The sequence below is a fragment of the Equus asinus genome, chromosome 4, assembly GCF_041296235.1.
Source record: "Equus asinus isolate D_3611 breed Donkey chromosome 4, EquAss-T2T_v2, whole genome shotgun sequence".
In the NCBI taxonomy this organism is placed as follows: domain Eukaryota; kingdom Metazoa; phylum Chordata; class Mammalia; order Perissodactyla; family Equidae; genus Equus; species Equus asinus.
In genome coordinates this window covers 31,519,011-31,538,584 of record NC_091793.1, presented here as the reverse complement: position 1 = coordinate 31,538,584, position 19,574 = coordinate 31,519,011, and the positions used below count along the sequence as shown (strand labels likewise).

General features: G+C 42.2%; 1 protein-coding gene across 8 annotated transcripts in view; it reads left to right on the top strand.

Annotated features, from left to right (window-relative positions):
• Nucleotides 1-1,531: 1,531 nt before the first annotated feature.
• Nucleotides 1,532-19,574, top strand: part of ATP2B1 (ATPase plasma membrane Ca2+ transporting 1) — a 122,697-nt gene continuing 104,654 nt past the window's right edge. For 4 of the 8 annotated variants that reach the window (XM_070507041.1, XM_044743933.2, XM_070507042.1 and 1 more), the window contains exon 1: nt 1,532-1,943. The gene's annotated coding sequence lies outside the window, so the exon portion shown is untranslated. Of the gene's footprint in view, nt 1,944-2,238; nt 2,560-13,016; nt 13,125-19,574 lie in introns of those variants that run through there. The other 4 variants (XM_070507038.1, XM_044743929.2, XM_070507039.1 and 1 more) reach the window with 4 other exon arrangements.

Genomic DNA, 19,574 nt, shown 5'->3' with positions numbered 1-19,574 from the left:
AACTTCCTTGGAGGGAAAGTTGGACAAAAGCCAATGATACTTAAATGTCTCTAAGCCGTTTTGAAAAGTTAATCTGTTCTTCTGTTAAGAAGTTTTGAAATAACGTCAGGAAAGGCTATTGTACCACATCAACCAATTCCTTCACAGGGATTAAAGAGAGGAAAAACAATGTCACTCTGCCCACTGTTAATTTTGCACATCTAAGCGCAGCTCAAAAGGTTGGTAATGCCTGATCTGGTAAGATACGCAAATTGATAAAAATTTATTTTCAACAGGGTTAACTTGGAGTTTTTTGCTTTTTAAACTTTTTACATATTTTGTTTCGAAGGCTTTACAAATATTTAAAAATAAATGCTACCAGAGAGCTAACACACATAATAAAGTCCTTCGCATTGCCTGCATGATTTTAAGACGAAGTTACATATACTGATTTTTCCAGTCCTGGAGTTAAGAGAAAGGAGAAGAGTCTGCAGAACTTATCTTTCTGTTCTGATTAAGCGGTGTTGAAAACAACATTGACAAGGTCTCTGAACGAGCGGAGATGGTTAGTTCAAATAGAGCCGATCAGATGAAGATGGAGAACAGTGTCTTAGGTAAGGCACAAATCTTTCCATAGGTGCATCCGTGTGTGTAGGAAGGAGAAACCGTTTTATTTTTAAAGTAGCTGTCACTACGGGTGTTTTTTGTTTTTTTAAAAAAATTAACTTGCAAAAGCTCCTGAAGGTTGGGGCAAAGCAAGTTACCTTTTAGCATCTACATCCTGCACGTTACCCTGTGGGTTTTCATTTTCTTGTCCCCACACGAAAGAAGGGTGCTGTGTAGAGCTGCTACAAGTGAACTAAAAGAGCCAACAGCTTGGCATACGGAGAATAAGCCAGCCCCAAACGAAAACACGGGGATTTTAAGCGCGGGTCCGGAGGGGCCTGTTGGCACTGGCCCAACGCCTGCGCTAACCCTTGGGCGCTGCAGCGTGGAGCCCCGGGGTCTGCGGGCCCGACCGGCAAAAAGAGAGATGCGGCGCCCGGCGCCCACAGGGGGAGTGGGCTCTCCTCTGCAAGAAGGCAGAGAGCCGGGAGGCACTTGGGTCGTCCGGCGCGTGCGCCACGGCTCGGGACAGGCATCGAGTCCGGTACGGAGCGGAGCCGAGGCGCGGCGAGGAGCTGCTCAAATGTCCGCTGACCAGTGGTCAGCCTTAACCTGTCCTCGCCAGGAGCGCTAGTCCTGGGCCACCCGCCATCGCCACTCCTGGGCTCTGGAGGGGCGCAGGCCCGGGGTGGCTCGGGCGGGGCCCCAGGTGAAGGGCGTCCGCCTGCGGCAGTCCCCGTCCTCCTGTCTCCACGGTCGCGGGAGCGTCCGGCCCCGCGCCGAAACAGCAACTGTGATTGACGGAGTCACCGCCTCGCGCCCGAGCCACCCCCTCCTCCCCCACCGCCCCCCTGCCCCGATACGTCATGGAAACACGGACGTCAGAGCGTCCCGGCCAATCGCAGGCAGCGGCAGGAGGAAAGGAGCGAGCGGGGGCGGGGGCAGCGGCGGGCCGAGGCGGTCGGGGAAGGAAGAGAGGGAGGGGCGTGCGGAGGCGCGGGGCCCCCGCCCTCACTCCGGCCACCCTTTCCCGACCGCGCCGCCGGGGCTAATCGCCGGGCGCGCGCTTGCCAGCCGGGCGCGCGCTCGCCGGGTCCTCCCCTTAAACGCCCTCTCCGCGCCGCCCGGCTCCCAGTCCCAGTCCGAGCCGCGCTTCCCCCGCGCGCGCGCGCGCCTGCCCGCCCCCAGCCTCCCCGCGGGCCGCGTCACGTGACTGCGCCCAGCCAAGGCGGCAGCAGCGGCGGCGCGAGCTTCGGCGGTGGCGGCGGCGGCGGCAGTGGCAGCGGGAGCAGCTGCGCCGCCAGCGTGGAGCGGGAGGCGTGTGGGTGTGGAGAGAAGGGAGCGCCGGACCGGAACGGGTGAGAGTCCTCCTCCCGCTGCCTGACCCGGCAATCTTGCGGGCCACCCGGTGCAAACGGGGCCCCTGCCCGGAGCTGTGCGCAGCCCCCTCGTGCTCGGCCGGCCGCTCGCCGGTGGCCGCGGGCCCCGCCCGAGCGGCCGGGCAGCGGTGCTCACCGGGGGGCTGCCCCCCGCCCGCCGTTGCCGCTGCGGACGGCTGCGGGAGGCCCCGGAGCAGCCCGTGCGGAGCGCGGCGCGCCCAGTGTGCGGCTCTGCGGAGCCGAGGAGGCGGGTCCTGCGGGGACGCGGGCGGCCACTCGGCGGCTGCCGGGTTCTGGGCGGGGGCCGGGCCGGGCCGGGCGCCGCCTCCGCCGCCGCCTGCTCGCAGTGCAGCGTGAGTAGGGAGCCCCGGCTGGTGGACGCCGAGCTTCTCGGCTCCGCGGCCGCCTCCTCCTCGAGGTGCAGCCGCACCTCCGCGTGGTGCCCGGAGCCCCGCTAGCTGGCTGCCGCTGCGCCGAGGACCGAGTCCCCAATCTCTGCGCTGCTCACGGTCCCTCCCCGACCCCCCAACCCCCGACCCTCCAGCGGCTCCCCTTCCTTTCCCCCCTCGGAAAATGGTTTCTGCTGCCGCGCGAGGTGAGTGGCGGCCGCCGCCCGGCCGCGGCGGAGCAGGTCACCTGTGGGGGAGGTCGGGGCGGCGCGCGGGGGTCCTGACAGCCGGCTGCCCCGCGGACTGCGGCGGATTCGGGAGAAGTTGGCGGGGGCGTGCGGGGGGCCCCTCGCGGCATGTGTCCTGCCGCGCCCGCAGATCGTAAAGGTGAGCGGGTTCCTCGGCGTGCACCTCTGCGCCGTGTCGGCCCGGGAGTCCCCGCCCAGGGCCCGAGGGACGGGGCTCGGGGGGGCTTCGCATCTACACCCGCAGCTCTTCTCCGAGCCGCGTCGGCCGCGCCGTAGTCCATCCCACCGCCGGCCGCCCCCGCCCCGGCGCGTGGTGACCTTGAGGGCAGCGGTGCCCGGCATTCTTTCCCCGCGCCCCGGGAGGGTCACCCGTCTAATCCCCGGCTTCAGCCCCGCTGGTGCTCCGCGGGCGGAGAGCGGGGGCCGCCGTCGTCCCCCGGCCGGGACTGGTTGATGGATGCATGTCACACTGGACGGTGATTCCCCGGGAGTTGGAGAGCTGCCTCGCTTTTCTCCCCTCGTCGCCCGCCCGGTCCCCCAGGATGTTCACAGTTGCTTCCGATTCGCGTTTTTTGGAGTTAGTTTAAAAGAAAGAAAGAGAAAAAACCCTTGCGTCTTCCACCCTCTTTTTGGAAAGAGGCAGTGAGAAAGAACCGCATTCCAGCTGCCGGGGTTGGGGTGTGCTCCCTTTATTCCATCCTGCAGGAGAATCCCGTGGCTAAGCTAGTTAGCGACCCCTGGTTCTGCGCCGCGGTCACTGGCCAGGTTGGTCTCCGTGCGCATTTCATTCACCAGTTTTCTGCGGAACTCGCAGCGCTGATGGTGCTCGCATGCTGTGCGGTGCAGCGGTGCCTGGCGCCGAGGGGCGGGCAGGGGGTGCTAAGGGGGCGCTGAGGGGGGTCTCTCAGTCTGCGCAGGGCTCGACCCTCCTCCGCAGGCGTATCATTACCTTTCTGGGCTTAGAGCGCAGCAGGCAGCCCCTTTGGCTGTTACGCATGCTACTTTTTTGGATTTATTAATCTAATGGCTCTTGTTGGTATCGATTGCTGTTCCTGATAAATTAGTTAGATGGATTTTTTTTCATATGTGTGTAGGTATATGCATATATTTGTGCTGTCAGCCTTTCATCATGGAAGCCTTTGTTGTGTTTAACCTCCCCCACCTGAACACAGTCTTACTTTAAAATAAAGCTCTTGTTCAGCGTGGGTGTATTTTATAATAAGAAGTACTTGTAAGGATCTGCTTTGTATGAGCTCTCCTCGGGCAGTGTGTGTGTAACCCTTTGGATGGTGGCCCACGTGAGTGAATGGAGGGCCTTCACCGTCTGCCCTGCTGCCAGCCTTCCCCAGACTCGCTGTCCTTGTGTGTGGCAGAGGCGGATTGGGGGAATTAAGAGGGATTGGAGGAGAATCTGCTTTTTGTACTTGTGCGTTCAATTTGGGTCCCCCTCCCCCCCTTTTATTCTTTTTCCTCCTGCTGAGTTCAAATATGAAGTAAATAGAAACATTTCCCTTAAAGGGAGGCTTTGAAAACTAGTATATGAAATGGGCTTATTTAGCCCTGATTTCAGGGGGACGTTTTAGTTTCTACCTTGCTTTGGATGAGACAGTTAAATTGCTGTAATTAAGGGTGGATCTCTGTCCTGATTTTGGCTTGGGTGTAACTGCAAAGATCTTTGAAAAGTAACTGTTATTTCCTACCATATAGTCTGCAAAAGTGAGTCACAATAGGGTGAATTGAGGACAGAGCGCCACCTTTACTTTAAAATTTCATGATTTTCTTTTATTAAAATCATGAAAATTCAGAGTACGCCTTGTTGATTTTTTATTGCAGTTGTTGTTACTGGCATCCCTATTTAGATGTACGAGGTGAAATTGTCTTCATTTTTCTGTATTCTGTAATTCCTCACTCTTTTAGGGGGGATTTCTGCAATTGTATGGGAAATAATGATTTTTTAATTGAAGCTTGGGATTTAGTGTAGGATTCTGAGATGAGGTGAGAAAGCTGTTTACTTGTGTGCTTAGAACACGATAGTAGGGGTAATGATGGTCTCATCGACTTAGGAAAAGAAATAAGGGAAGTAATAGGTGCATTGTGAATAGATAGATATTTAACTCTAGCCATTGCCACCAAATAAGGGTACCTACCAGCCTGCTAGTGGTTTTACAATTTTCTTTTTTGCTTCTGTACTATTAACAGACTCTAAAGTAAACATGCAAAATCTGTAAAATTATTAACCTTACTTGAATCAGGTATGGTAGTTCCTTTTTGTTTGTTTTTCATCTTCCAACAGCTTTCCTTTTATGGCTTGACTGAGAGTTTTACAATTACTTGTTTTTAAATAATACAAATGAGGACTTGGATCAGGAGTCTTTACATTCAAAGTTATGAAAGACTGTGTTGGAAAAAGTGGTTTCTATATATGGCTCCTCTCAAATGCATCTCATATAAAAATGAATGGGGTTTTTAATGCTTAGAAGACAAATGCTGTCATGACAGCTGAATTGGTGAGCTCCCCTTCCCTGCCCACTTGCTGTCTCCTGGCCCCCTCCCTCCCAAATCAACGATTTAAGGTACACTATCTCTTCAGGCACAGGATACTTTTTGGTTATTGTGACTGCAGGTGTAACATGAAAAAACAAAGATTTAGCTCCCACGTAATGAACAAATTGATGTGGATATTGCCAAATATACTTTTAAGTACAAACCACAAGATATTATTGCCCTTCTGTCTGCATTTAAGTTTTCATTGAGCGCTTGCAGTTTCTTCATTGACTACTGAAGTGTAAGCTATTGAGATATAGATAAGTTTTATTAAGTTAAACAAAAAATCTGCTTGAGATGAAAGGTGGTTTATGCTTTTTCAATCTGTGGAATATGGCCCCTGGTTAAAGGACATATTTGAGCAATTAGGTTGATGTATGCAGAGTAATTATACATTGTTATGCATAATTTGATAGAATCCTTGATATGAGTGTTAAATTTACTAATTTCCTTTGTCTGACAAACATGTTAACTTTATTTTGGATGAAACAGTCTCTTACTATGTTGAGTTGTATAGGTCAACAGGTTTTAAGAGGAATGGCCAATCCCAACTATGGGTGGTCTTTGGCAATACTAACAAGAGTATTTACCTTTTTTCCCTTAAGTTTCTTACACATAAATGCAGTTGAAACGGGTCATTTCACTTTTTAATTCTGAGATTTTGTAATGAATGAGCTAAAAAACAAAGGAGTAAAGATCAGGAAGCAGAAACGTATGAATTAAATTTTTGCAGCTCAGGTAAGAGCATTTACTTGCCTAGTTGGAAGGGAATAATTATTTTCTAGTAGGTTAGTAGGTGTCACGAGTTAGCTTATTTTGGAATATAGTATAGAATCTGAGGTAACATTGAAGGAAAATGATGCAGCAGTATGGGAATCGTTTTCAAAAAGATAACTTATAAAAGAGATTTATTTTTAAGCTTTTACAAATATTTTATATACACACATATACATCGTTGTTTTGTTAAAATTTTTTATTATGGAAACTGTCAAACGTGAAAGGAGAGAGAATAACATACTTACTGACCAGTTTTGACATTATTAACTCATGGCCTATCTAATTTTGTTTATATCTTTATGCAGGAAATGGATCTGTTATAAATAAGGACCAAGGATGGGTAATTGATTTGGATTCTTAGGTTTTATGTTTGTAATTTACGGAATATATACAAGAGCGTTCAATATCTAATTGAATCTGAAAGGTCCATTTTTATGTTCTCCGTTGTTTCTGTAAGTCTCTCTTACAGCAGGCACCCAGAGATAGTGTCTCAAATTGTACTCTTAATGATAATGCCTTTGATTTATAAAGTGCTTTACAGTATTTAGTATTTCAGAATGTATTGACATACCATCTCATTTGATTTGCACAGGAAATAATCCTGTGAAGTGAGTAAAGTAGATAGCTGTATCTTTTTTTAGGTAGGTAAAATGATTTGTCAGGGCCCTAAGGTCAGGTGGCTAGCAGCTATATTAACCAGAACTGGACTCTAGGTGGCTTCTAGGTTTTGCTCCATTGCTCTTTCCGTTATACATGTTTATGTAAGTTTGTGAAAATTATGTAAGTTTATGAAAAATCAGTTTTTGTCCAGAGTAAATTTAATAGTTGCATATAAACTGATTTGCTTGGATTTAGCTTTATAAGTTTAATCATTGCTTATATTTGGTATAATGTAAACAGTTAACACCCTGATTTACTTAACAGCTGTGTAAATGAATCTGAACATATTTGAAATACTGTATTTTTAATAGTGTGGATTGGATTATTTTTAAGTTAGAAATTTTGATGTCAAAGACCTGATTAGGAATGTCTTAAATCTTGAGTTAAAAATAAAATGGCCTATACAAAAACTTTCTTCTTTTAATTTCTGCTGTGATTTTATTGTGCACTTCTTTTTCTGGCACAACACATTTATTACCTAAATCTTTTTGAAGTATTAATTTATGTAATAAAATTTAGTTTGAAAAGGTCCCAAATGAGGAGATTTTAGTGCCTAAAAGCCAAAACCTTGTTATCAGGCTCACGAGGAAGGTGGTGGCTCTCCAGCATTTGCGTGCATGGGGATCACCTGGTGGAGTAATTGAAGGTGCGGATCCCCTGGCATCACCCCTGCAGTTCTGAGTCAGCAGATTGGGGGGGGGGAGCCCAGTAGTTTGCATTTTGAGAAACACTAACGTTGGATTTATACCTGGGTTAAAATTATATTATGTAGTAGAGATGCACTTCTAAATTAGAAGGACATCGTTGATTTATTTGACTTGGAACAGTGGAGTTAGTGCTTTCAAACAGTTTGGACTGTGGTAGCCAGGTTTGATTTGTGGAATTGGTGGGTTGTGTGACAATTGCAAAACTGATAAATTGAAAGTCTCTCTGTTATCTGTTATCTTCTTTCAGAAGATCCACCTGTGGCTATTTATTAAGTTACTCGTTGAGCACTGTAAACTTCTAGACAGAGAATGTTCTTCTGTTTTTGTTTTTATGCCTCAATGTCTGCCATTTCCATATGACTTGAACATGGGGGCTTATTTTTGTAGAAATAATGTATGCTGTGTTAGTACAGTACTATATATTTATGCTTTAATCTAGCTTTTATGTTTTGTTAGAAGGACATACTTTGGACGTTACTTCAAACTAAAAGGATATAAATTGGTGGATAAGTGGTGGTTCTTACTAGTTTCAGTTAACTAGCAGCTGTTCCTTCAAAAACAGCAGGTTGCTCAGTGGGCTGGCCCGGTGGCGCAGCGGTTAGGTGCGCACGTTCCACTTCCTTGGCCCGGGGTTCACCGGTTCAGATCCCGGGTGCGGACATGGCACGGCTTGGCACACCACGCTGTGGTAGGCGTCCCACATATAAAGTAGAGGAAGATGGGCATGGATGTTAGCTCAGGGCCCGTCTTCCTCAGCAAAAAGAGGAGGATTGGCAGCAGATCTTAGCTCAGGGCTAATCTTCCTCAAAAAAAAAAAAACAAAAACAGAAACAGCATGTTAATGCCTAATGATCTTTCAAGAATATTAATGATATAAGACATTGGTACTTTACCATTCTGTGCCTTAAAATAGAAGTTGCTGTTATTTCACTTAAATGTTAAATAATAGTTTATATTGTTCACCAATCTATTGTAAGGTCCATTTGATATAAACTCATCTGACTTTTTGAACTATTTTATCTAATATATGGATTACTTTCTCTTTAAGACCAGTTTTAAAATGCAGTTGTTTTTGCTTCATTTATAAAATATGGTAAATCGCCTGCATCTGTTTTTAAAATGCGTTTTCTAATGAAATTGATTTCCAAACAGATCTGTCTCAAGACTATGCAGAACATTTGTTTGTTCCAAAACTTAGGCTTGTTGACCCTCCTTAAGCATCTATTTAGAAATCATGGGTTATAATTTACTAATGATTGTGGCAATCTAAACTAATAAAGATTTCTAGCAGAAGGATCCAGATAAACTATGGGTAAACTTTTCATCCTGTTCTTTTAAAGCTTTTTATTTTTTATTAAGTTTTTCGTAGGACAGTGTCCACTGTTCTGAACAGTATGTGGTGTTTTTAGTTACCTCTTTGGTAAGCGTATTATTTGCTATTTTTGAGTACAAAAACTTCCAACAATATGGTTTCTCAAAATCTGTGATACCTACTTCGTATTAATAGTGCTGTCACCTGGGCCTCTGGGGGACGACTAAGGGTCGTTTTGAATGGGCCGTGCTTGCTTACACTGTGAAATCTGAGATTCACTGCCTGACCGTAAACTGGTATGACTACCGTGAAGACCTGGTGAATTTAGGAGTAAAGGTTATATTTCCTGAAAAGTAGATCTTAAAAAGGATTTGACTGTTTAAAAGATGCTTTTTAAATAACTTGATTATTAACAATGTGGATTTGTTGTTCCTTGTATTAACTTAGTGAGTTCGCTCCCAGAAGAAGGATTTTAAACAGTCTTTTACTCTCAAGATTCTCAGATCTGCTGCTTTAATCTACCTTTCATATTTGTGGTAGAATTTTTTTGTTTTGTTTTTAAATAGCCTTCCTGCCATCATTTCTTCACTAAAACTTTCAGTGGTTCCTCATTTTTCTCTATCAAGACGCAACTTGACTCTGAAGGCCTTTTATAAAGCAGCTCAGTATTTTCTAAAATGTGCTTTAAGAAATATTAATAGGGGTTTCATAGGGGGAGAGGGTCAAAACCACAATCCAAGATAAGCTGGTTTATGCAGTTTCCCCATTTGGGACAGCTCCTGTACTTTGATGTGCTAATGTGGACTGAGTCTGTCTGGATGTGTTCAGTGTTTGGCTCCTCTGTTTCACAGAAACTCTTTAGTGGAGCATCTCACCTGTTACTTTTCTCTAGTACCTACCCAGGATCCCCACTTTGCACACCTCCAGCTGGTGCCGTTCACATAGAACGCGAGATAAATCCTGTTTCCTGGAGTTGAGAGCACAGCTGCGGTACTGTGCTACCACTGACTGCCCACTCTGTGACGGTCATCATTGGCCGTCTCCTCCACACAGCCTCTCATTCCCTTTGCTGTGACTGCATGTGTGTGTTTCCTCTCACCTGATAAGACCTTCAATCTTCTTGTCTATCAGAATGTTCCCATCCTTCAAAACTCAGCATTAGTCTCCCTTTTCTAGTCGTCACTCATTAATTTTCTTGTCTGAATTTTTCTGCATTTGTAGTCTGGGTCATACACTTCCCATCTATTATATATCCTTTTGTCTTACTCAGTAATTTCACTTGGAGATAATACAGAGGAGCCGAGATAAGAACCTGGATTCTTGAGGATATATAGAATTTTATCCAGTAAATGTTCAGTCAGTATTTTCTGGCATATTAATTTTGGACTCAGACATTGTGTAGCTTGTGTTAAGGCACAGTAGATATGGTTGAGGAATTTTTCTTGGAGAATTTTTAAAGCCTTTTTACCTTTGAAATTTTAACTTTTCTTAGATTTGCAGGAAAACCCGTTTTACTTCTGGAGCGCAGCTACGTTTCATGGAATGTTGCTAAGACAACAGAACTTAGCTTCTATATAGGAAGTCTGTTCCATTTCTTAATTTCAGTGTAGTAGCTGATTTGTGCATTTTTAGATTTTATTCTGATTGTAATTAGTCATTATAGTAGCTAAAATTTATATCTTAAAATGACCTGTTTCACTTTTCCTTTGGCTTGTGACATCTTTTCCTTTCATCAAGATTGATGTTCTTAAGATGTGCTTATTGGCTCTGTAATCCATTAGCACATTGCATGATGTAAAATGCCATAATTTGAAACATCTATTATGGTTCAAAATTGAAAATATGATACTTGCAGTTGGTATTTAGTGATTGGAAAGCTATTGGAGCTAAGCTTTTGAATGTCTGTTTGCTTCAGGTTCTAATTTTTCTGAAACAGTTCTTTTCCGAACTGAGAATGAACCTGGTTCAGGATCACTGTAGGCATCAGGAAGAAGTGAAGGTAGACAGTCTCGTTAAAGTTTAGTTAAAGCACAGTAATGCGGTTTTTCTTGTAACTGCCTTCCTTAGGTCAAGAGAGGAAAGCCTGTAATTGATTTTATCATTTCTGTTGAATGCTCATGTAGTACATGGAGTCATAATTTCAAATGTTAAGCAACTAATGATTTATATAGATTTAGGGTGTATGCCATTATATTAAAAAATGCTTGAAAAGAGTTGCTCTCTAGAGCGTATTCATTTCCCAGTGATTAGCACAGCTGAAACCGTACAGGTGCTTTGCTGTTGCATGTTCTCTGAACCCTGTTAAACTTTGTAGATCTAATTGTTGGGAAGGTATTGTAGAAGGAACTCTAAGACTTGCTGCTGCTTTCACATGGCAATAATAATCACAATAAATTTTATCAAAAGAGGAGTGTAGAGTGGTTTTGGTAGTGGAAAAAAAAATAAAAAGCCTGTGAAGGCAGAAATCAGTGAAACCAGCAAACGTGAAATGGGTTAGAACGTGAGCTTTTCCTACTGGATTTGATCATTTCCTACTGGGACACACGAGGATGACATTGGCATAGACTCCAAGCTTCCATGCTAATAACTAGAGTTATGTGAGATTTTCAGTTCCTTTGCTATTATTCTGTCCTTTCTTCTCTACTTCTGCCCTAAATCAAGTGAGTGATGCTTTAACTGTTCTTTTGTTTGTTTGAAAAGTGACTCACCAACTTCAGGTGCTTTCCTTTGGACACTCCTGGCTCCTTGTAACCATGGTGGAGAACTCCTGAGTTAAAGGGCACCAGAGCAGAGAGAGGACTGAAAACAAGGAAGGGCGGTCAGTGCAGTGGGGGAAGAGATAGATGATGGCCAAGTGTAGGAAAAGGAGCTCCTCAAACCCTCGGAATGTCAGGTGTCAGTAAAACAAACATCAGTCAGTCAGTCAGTCTTCCTCTGTATGCACAGCAGATTTAGGGTAAAGTTTAAATTCAGCTCCCTTTGAGCTTAAACGCCACTATTTTTATATACGTAATTGAACCCTGGAACTTATCTGATTCTCTTTGGCCTCTGGACCTCTGGCTGCAGTGTTCCTTTTGCCGGGAATGCCCACCTTTCTCAGGGCCTCTGTATCTTTCTGGTATTCCTATGTGTGACTGGACCCAAAACTTCTGATTTAGGTTTTCACTCTGTGACGTTATCTTAAGTTCTCTCCAGATTTAAATTTGAGTTTAATCTTTGTCACTAAAAAGCCAAATGACCTTGGGTAAATCACTTGATTTGTTTCCTCTCAAAATATAAAGTCAGGGACTTTTATTAATTTTCTTCTTGGCAGTTTTGACTTTTAAAAAAATTTGTATGGTCATAGTAGTTGTTTGTCCCCCACCCTTCCCCAAATTTTCAACCACGTAATTCTTTATTCTTTTAGGTTTGCCTGTTAATTTTGTCTTTTATCTAGCTTATCATCATTTGATGTTTCACCTGTGACATGCTGTCTCTCATTTATGAAGATAGTTTAGCTTTTCAATAAATATATTTATCTAAGATTTCTAGTTAAAGAAGTGGCATATAACTGGCATTTAACTCTGCTCCCTGCCAGAAGTATAGTAATGAGAGTGAGTATGAGTTACACATTTATGTTAAGATCCCCGGGTGTCTTCCCTCGCTTAGCTTTCGGGATGCTGGCCAGAGTTGAAGTGTCTTCTCTGAGGTCTCTGACGAGCTCAAGGCAAAGGACCTAAAGATTCTGACACTGGCTCTGTGTTTGTGTGCGGGGTTGTCCAAAGAAAATGTCCCAGTCAGATCATCCTACAGTGAACGCCGTAGTCAGAAAGCCCACATCTGAGTCCGCAACACCTGTGTAGCTTATTTGTGTCCTATTCTTTTCTCTCATAATTTAAAACATTTATTACAGACTTAATGAGGTATAATTGACATACAGTACACTGCACACATTTAAAGTGAAAAACTTGTGTTTTGATGTTTGTATACTGCAGTGAAACTACCACCACAGTCAAGTTAATGAGCACAACCATCCCCCTAGAAATTTCCTTGTGCCTGATTGTGATCTTCTTCCCTCCCTTCGCCTCTCCCACCTCCTTTCCTCAGGCAACCACTAATCTGCTTTCTGTCATTATAGATTAATTTGAATTTTCTAGAATTTTATGTACATGGAATCACACAGTCTGTGCTCTTTTTTGGTCTTGCTTTCATTCAGCATAATTATTTGAAATTCATCCATGCTGCATTTATTAAGAGTCCAATCGTTGTTATTGCTGAAGAGGACTTCATTGTATGGATATACCACAGTTTGTTTATCCTTTTATGCATTGATGGACATTTTGGGTTCCAGTAACATATAGTGTCCAGATCTTCTGTCCACTTTTAAGTTAGGTTGTTTGTCTTATTACTGAGTTGTTGTTTCTTTAATATATTCTAGATAAAAGTCCTTTGTGAAGCATTTGTCTTTGTGCTGGGGATGGAAGGAAGAATGGTGTTGAAAGATATATATAATGCCTAAAACTGAAAAAGCAAATGGGAGCATTGTAAGTATTCTTTGTAGAGATGGAGTTAGGTACTAAAATGAAAGGCACCTCTTCCTCATTGCCTCTGCATCGAAAATGGGATAGGGGGACTAAAAGAACTGCTGATAAAAAAAATAAAAAAGTCCTTGTCGATCTGTTTCTCTAAGCAAACTTTATGCATGTATAAGTTTCTCAAAACCAGAAATGAATACATGTATGGAATAGGTTTATATGTGTGGATAACCCAGATTTGTTACCTGTTGTCCAGGTCTTGTGTCTATGTGCAGTCTTGTGCAGTTTAGATGCAGAACTCAATATTACTTTGGATAAAAGAATCCATTTTTACAAGAGCGTAAGTGAGTAGTGTAGACTTGATCGAAAATTTCTTTAGCAAAGACAGTCCTCAAACAATTAAAGTCCTCCTTGATTTCTCCCTCAAGTATTCCTCTGCTTTGCAAGTTCAAATTCTTCATTTTTTTTTATTATTTAGAACAGTTGGTTGTCATCTTTAGTTTCTTGACTTTCCCCTGGGGTGTCCCTCACCACCACACCACCACTACTCATCACACCCTCAAGCAACTCCTGAAAACATTATTTTCCAAATAATTACACATAGCCCTCTCCCCACTAAGAGTCTGGTATATGATTTCTCCATTTATTCATCTGGATATGTATATATTCTTCTTCTTTTTTTTTTTTTTTAGATATTTTTAAAATTTTTTCCTTTTTCTTCCCAAAGCCCGCTTGTACATAGTTGTATATTCTTCGTTGTGGATCCTTCTAGTTGTGGCATGTGGGACGCTGCCCCAGCGTGGCTTGGTGAGCAGTGCCATGTCCGCACCCAGGATTCGAACCAATGAAACACTGGGCTGCCTGCAGCGGAGCACGTGAACTTAACCACTCGGCTGCGGGGCCAGCCTCCCTGTATATATTCTTCTTAATGTTAGAGTTTAATCCCATGAAATGTTGACTTGAGAGAGACTCTTTAATAAATCTGTTGAGCACACTTTTGTGTCTCTTTACAGTTGGACCGTCTTTTAAAATTCCACCCCCTTCATTAATTTCCTGTCTTCTCTGTGAGGAACTTGATATTTGACTGAATTTCTTCCTTGAAAGGGAGACAGCAGTCATCTCTTAAGCGATGTTAGAATTTAGGAGGGAAAAAAACCACTAATGTTCTTATACCAAGGTGCCATGACAAACAGACCAGCTCTAAAACACTTGTTACTTTGACTAGATAAAGGGAATTTAAAATTACTGAATAAAATGAACACCTGTGTAGTTGTGTTCTACCTGCCAGGTACTGTTCTAAGCAATTTACAAATATTAACCTGTTTAAATGAGTGGGTTCTGTGGAATACTGAGAGATTTACTTTCTACCAAAAAAGATGAAAAGGGCTGTAAATGGATCTAAAGGGAAATCCTAAAATACAGTGACTTACATAACCTTTTTACCAACTAAAATGTAACAACACTTACTGTATAATGTTTGGAAAATATAGACCAATGTAAAAATGAAACAAAATCACGTGTAATCCTACCTCTGAGAAATAAACAGCTTCAACTTTTTATTTTTGATCTTTTAAAAATTTTGTATACCTATTAACATGCATGAGATAATGTAGGTATGATAGTGTGCTTTTAAAAAGCTTTAGATTCTTTTTCTCATGTTATTAAATGGTTTTCATTAACATCATTTTAATGAGTGTAATATTTCATCCCATGGCTATTCTCTTGTTACTGGATGTTTGGGTTTTGAGTTTTTCTCTTATGTTAAATAATCCCTCAGTGAACATCTTTATTTGTAGATGCTTATCTTCATTTACAATTATTTCCTTTGCAATTACTGAGTTTAGAGGATTTTGGTAGTTATCTTTTGATTAAAATTTTTGCCGTCCTCCTTTCTGTCAGGCTGGTTAGGTATTTGGGGTTCTTTGTTTTTTCCTGCTGTGTGCACAGTTCATGCCACTCACTTCTAGGTCTTTGCTTTACTTCCTCAAATCCTCACAGCCGTCTTAAAAATTCATATTTTATTGTCTTTTACATGTTTGACATCTCCGTGTGGGGTTCAGTTTGAGAGCAGGGGCTGTAATCGCTCACCCCTGGCACAGTGCCTTATACCTGTGAGGTTCCTCATGACTCTTGAATGAGCATCTTGTGCTCGGTCTGGATCTTGAATCCACTGACACTGGACTCTGGTAAAATGCTTTTTTCCTCCCTCTCCTTAGAAACTGTAACATGCTTGTGGTGAGAATTTATCACAAAGCACTGTTTCTTTTCATTTCAGCTGATTAATATGTCAGCTGAATGACACTATCAAGGATGAGAAATATTTTGTTGTAACGATGCTATATAAATTTAATTCTTTCTGAGCTAATTCCACCATCCTTGCTTTTAAAGGGTGGGATAGACTTTACTAAGTGGAATAGAACACTAAGAAAACCATCAAAATGGAAGTTACTTTTATTTCAAAGTGCCAATGAGTAAACAGTTTTTCTAAAATGTTTTTTTAAGACTAATATATCTTTTTTTTTGATAGAGGAGACAACTCTACAAAAGTTTAACATCTAAACTTTTAAGTGCAAATGTTACGTTGAGATAATCTAAAACAGTGAAGGTTCTGTATTGTATGTGAAACAAAACTTGTAAGTTTCAGGAAGGTGTTCTTGTCCTAGCAGACTCTTCCTGTGACATTGTATCTCAGTTTTGTTTTTTTTTTTAATTCTCATATGTTGAATGAAAAACTTAAGATTTTGGATAAATATATTTCTTCAAAAAATACTTGTATAATCACTGTGCTGGACAGTGACACCTGAGCCCTGCCGTGAAGAGACGCTGTTATGCGAGCTTTAGGTCAGCCTGGCTGGGTAAGCCCGTGGTGTTTCTCAGTTTCCTTTTTTGTGCGGTGATTCATCAGGTGCTGTATGCTTCCAGGGAAGCAGTGTGTGTGTGTGCAAATGTCCCCTTCCTGTCTTTGATCTTTTCCCATAATGAATAGGGATATATTGTTTCCAGCTGTTCTTATACAAAGAAGAAAGGCATTTTGGAATCAGCTAGCAAACCCTCAAATCTTGATAGTTTTGCTATCATCATCCTCTTCTTGGAACTCTTGAGAGTGATCTCTGTCCTTCTGTCACTATTACTTTTGAATTTTTTTTAAGTTATGCCAAGCCCTGCTTGTATTTCCACATACAGCTAAGGTGGTGAGCCAAGCTGGCCGTTCTGAGTTGCATCCTAATTTTGGACTTGCATCTACTGTCTCGTCTCTCGATGCATACCCCTAGGTTCAAATTGAATGTCGCCCCAGGTGGAGGCTGTGTTGGTGAAGGTCTTTGTGCTGAAAGGAGGGAAAACTCCTCCTTTGATAGATTCTTTGGCCACGCCCCTCCAATATATTTGATACTAAGTAGCCCCAGAAGGCAGATACCCCAGGGACTTGAAAAGAGAGATTATAGCTTAAAGTTTCGAATGTACACAGTTTGGAGTTATCGTCACTGGATTGTAGTGGTGTTGAGGACTTTAAAATGACAGCTCTAGAGGTGGTATGTGATAGGGGAGGGGAGACAGATTACGTAGTTGATTGAATGTGCCTTTTTTGCATTTACTTAGGAGATACATATTAATATATAGGTATTTGAATATTCAAAGCAGATTTTTTTTCCTCTCAAGTACTGCCTCTAAAATTACTTAAACAAATTATAGGTGTAAAAGGATAAAATGTGCCAAAATAACTGTATCATGCCATTCCTCCGATGAATAATGGTGTTCTTGTCGTGGAGTACAACTTAGTGGACTCTTGCCATCTGGAATGCCTCTGACATGGGAAGGAATGAAAGAGGAAGGAGACTACAAGAATGGAGAGAGGTGTGGGGTAATTTCTCTCCTGGCCTGAAGGCTATTATTTATCTTGCTTCCTGAACCATGTACAACAAGTAGAGAACCAGGAAATTGGCAGGAAAACCCTCTTAGAAGCCAGAAGTCTATCCGTCTGGGTGCCTCACTCTGCTTTAGGTGTTTACTTGGTGTGTTAACATGTATTTTATATACATTTCTGTAACATTTTGATAACTGGTTTCCCAGCACACTGCAGTTGAGAGCAAATTTGGAAGAACTGAAAGTTGTTCAGAAGCAAGCATAAGTATTGCAAGAAAGAATGGGGAATTGACATCTTGACAGTGAAAAAGGAGATTTCTGAAATCAAAAATAGGAACTCACAAAACTTAATCATCACGGAAACTTTGGTTCAAATACAGTAGCTCTCTGCTGCTCTTCCAATCTGGAATACCCTCATAGGGACTAACCATCTTTTAGGACTCATCATGAAACTTCTTCGCGAAGCCCTCCAACATCTCCAGAAAATTAGATGCTTCTCCCCTGGCACTTACTGAATTCACGTGTGTCCAGTTAGGCTCTGAGTGCCCTGTACTGCCCCATCTCTGCTGTCACAGAGGTCACCTGGAGTCACACCAGGAGACCTCACTGTATTACAGACATGCCCAGCCTACTCCCTATTCTGTGACATGCTTTGTACCTCATACTTCCCTTGCCTAGATTCCTCATGTTACAAAATACCACTGTTCCTTCAAGAAACACAGTTCTTCCATGAGACGTTCCCCCAGCTTCCCTAGGCAAGGTCATTTCCATGTGTGTGTTGCCATCACTTTGTATTGTTACTGTTTTCTTGCTTCTGAAACACCAGAATCAAGAAAATAAATTACAGATTTATTTATTCAGAAATAAATTATTGATTTAATAATAACTGTGGGGAGTAAAATGAAAAATTAACTAGACATATGGAAATACTTCTACTAACTGACAGAAGTATATTAATTATAGGCATATTCCACCTTCTTCAATATAGAGAAATCTGAGTCCAAGCCTTTTCTGAGTTTTAAGTCATCTGAATCATTTTGGCCATTGATTAAGAATAACAACATGGTAACATGGGGCTATTTATAACCTGTGTTCCTTAATCTCCTTAACTCCTTTACATTTGACCTATAACTTTGAAACTTAGTGAAGTATATAGATTTCGTTTGCATTTCCTATTGGTTGAAAAGATTTTATTTTGTTGTCAATGTGTTTTTTAAATTTTTGTCCATAGTAGTAACTCTGAGTGCTGATGCAAAAAAAAAAGGAAACACTGCCGTTTCTTAGTTTGATAATTCTGTGATTTTTCCGAGAGGTAACAAGTTCTGTTCGCTTTAATTGCTTTGTCTGGCATGTGACAAGCTATCTGTGTATAAACCAGCTTTTGGATTCAGTGTTACTTCTTAATTACAGACTTTTGAAAGATATTTTAAGCAAAAATTAGAGATTCAAATTCCCGTTGACTCAACATGGAAAAAAGGGTGGAATTCGCCATTTTATGGGCTCAGAGTGCTGGAAAGTGGAAAGAATGATTCTGAAATATATTTGAGCCAGGGAAATATGGTATTTCTAAAATATCATTTGGTATCCTTATCTATTTTCAAGTTCATGCCCCTAGATAAGCAGAATTCTTCAAGGGCGAGTCTGGGTTGGTGGGAGTTTAGATCCCCAGGACTTAGGTTAGTACCTGACACATTGTAGGTCTTAAAAAAATGAATAGTAATCCTCAGTGATTACTTGCCGGTTTAATTATGTTTGATTTTTTTAAATTGTCCGAGATAATTTTGTGGTATGTAATTGGAAGATCTTTGTGTAAAACATTTAAAATGAATCTTTTTTCTTTATAAAGATAAGCTTCCATTTATGGCAGATATCTCATAACCCGATTCTGCTGAGTAAATAAATGCTTTGACATGAAGAGTTGGAGTGTTATGCTAGTGACAGTCACAGACTTCAGACCACTGCTTTAGTTAGAGAAAATGGATTGAACTTACTGGCTTTAGTATTTGAGGTCATGAGGATAAAGAATCTGATTTTCTTTTGCAGTTAGAAGAGGATTGATTGTGTCAGAAGCATGTTGCATGTAACAGTTGCTATCATCTGTTGTGTATAGCAGCCCTCCAAATAGGATGATGGCTTCTTTCTCTGCAGGTAGAGAAAGACCCAAATGCTGGTGGGGGGTTGTGGCAAGGCGGGGCAGAGACAGCATGCGGGCCCAGCTCTCTTAACTCCCAGGTCCGCCGCTCTTTCTGCCACACTGGTGAGCCTCTGATGTATTAGTAGAAGTTTAATGTCAAGAGCTAGATGTTTTTTCTTTTTCTTTTCTTGGAATTAAAATGTTCTTGGATGATTCTAGAAGTGCTTGCCTGTTTACCTAAGGACTGATGAAAACTGTACAAGAGGCTACAGATTTGTTTTATTCTTGCTGACTCTTAAATATTGACTGCAAAAAGCCAAATTTAAATCTAGTTCTGCTTAGATTGTGGGAAGATTGTGCGACACATTTAAAGTGACAAACAATGAAGACTTGAGATTATTCTGAACTTAAAGGGAGAATTTATGCTACCAGAGATTTTAGGAGGAAATAGTAATTGTTGATGA